The following is a 2033-nucleotide window of genomic DNA, read 5'->3' on the forward strand; positions in this document are numbered from 1 at the left end:
TCAAATCCCGGACGAGCCCTTCTTTTTAAAATTTCCTGTTCAGGAGCTCTCAATGGATAAATAAATGTTGATCTTTCTGCCTGTCATCCATCCATCCACAATGGCACATGATAGATAGTTGCCAGGGAAACCTAATAAGCTCTCACACTAAAAACTCAGTGCCATAATTAGATGTAATATTTTGACATAACGCTTTGTATTATATATATCAAACGCAACATCAGTGGATGAGTTCTCCAGAAAATCTCTGTTAGCCAAGTCCCAATTGGGGCTTAAATAAAACAATGGGCCACAAGAGGAAGGCAACACACAAAGATATAGTAGGAACACAAAAACATGGAAGGTTATTAGGACATATCTAATCTTTTCAATATTAATGAGTATACGTAATATAAATGGTCATTAAACTTTTAGAAGTCTCCTTTTCAAACTCTCTTTGGGTCCCCTGTTTGCTGTTGCAAATTGTAGTGGGTGGTCTTCTGGGTCCATAAATGAAGCAAGTCTTACTTGCATCAACACACATCACACATTTGTACTTTCAAATTGGTCATAAGCGAAAACCAAGGCAGTTAATCAATTACTCCAGTATAATTAAGCCCAGAGAGCCGCATGACAGATGGGGCATAAAGGTCCCTCTGTGCTCTCTCTGCTGTTTGTTCTCCGAGACCCTGAAAAGTGTTTAGATCACAGAGTTGAGTGCTGCGTCTTGTACTAACTGTTACCCCGATCCATTTTGTTTTAACCCATTGTTTCACAATTATAAGACTATAACATGACTTTTTTTAAGATGTTTTAAATGACAGATACCCAAATTAAAAATGGCATACATTTACTGAGACCATTTAACAGTATGTTAAAGGGGTCAACTGCCCATCCTCTGCATTCATTATGTGGATGTTTTCAGGGAGCCTGCAGATGCGTTCTCTTACACATCAAACAGAGGAGTAACATTGGAAATTATGAGGGTGGTGTTCCATAAGAGGAAGAACACAGAGACGATAACAATAGAACAACAAGTGAAATGGCCGAACCTGGGAGAAGAGTTCTCAGCAGCTAGTTCAGTCAACAGTCAAGGTTTGATACCAAACTTTAAGGATTGGTTAAGTGTTCTTTTCTGCTCTTTTTTTTAGGTTCACACTGCCCACATCTAAGGCCATTTATTTAACTTGACCCCATTAACCACCTGTCCAGTCATGTGAATTATTAACTTATTTTTTATTAGTCTGATAAATGTTGGAAACAACAACTCTGTCCTTGACATTTAATTCCCCACCGATACCACAGAGACAGGATCAGTGCTGCTAAAATCCTGTGCAAAACTGAACATGTCAACAATTTAAAATGCTGTTCAACAAGCTCAACGAAGCAAAGGAATAACATAATTCCCTCTTGGATGAGGGAAGGACGGGAGTCATGAATTGCAGCTTTTAATGGTTTGACATTTTAATGAGGTTTTAAACAGAAGAGTGGGTGAAACAATTTGCTAGTGGGAGTCGAGTAGGAGAGCGAAGCACTCAATCATTTCTGCATCATCTACCTTCCCTTCTTCCAACTGTGCATCAGTCTTAGCACAGACTCAAACATCCAACAGCTTCTGCTGTTAGGCTCAAATGTGTGCAGGCGCTGGCAGAAAAACAACCGTAGAAAAATCATTTGTTTGTACAAATGACTCAAAATAAACAAGGCTGCTGTGAGAAATGAGTCAAACTTGTTTTGTTTGTTCGTTGGTTGGTCAGTACATCCGTCTAAGAACAGATAAACACAAAATACAATAGCACACTTAAAGAAATTTTTCCAATAAATATTAGCACATTTGTACAACCTGAACGACTAAGTTTGTCATCTCAGGTGAGAAAGGACAGATATGACAAGTCACTGGCACATCTACTCCAATAAATCAGCCAATTAGCAGCAGACTCTTCAGTTTTAACTGAATGTGCCGAACAATGACTTGACATACTCCGCAAGTACACCAACAAGTGTGTGTTTTAAATAGAGCTCAATATAGATATGTCAGCTGCGTAAGTGTCACC

The sequence above is a fragment of the Cynoglossus semilaevis genome, chromosome 6 (genome assembly GCF_000523025.1).
Source record: "Cynoglossus semilaevis isolate Cse_v1.0 chromosome 6, Cse_v1.0, whole genome shotgun sequence".
Taxonomy (NCBI): Eukaryota; Metazoa; Chordata; class Actinopteri; order Pleuronectiformes; family Cynoglossidae; genus Cynoglossus; species Cynoglossus semilaevis.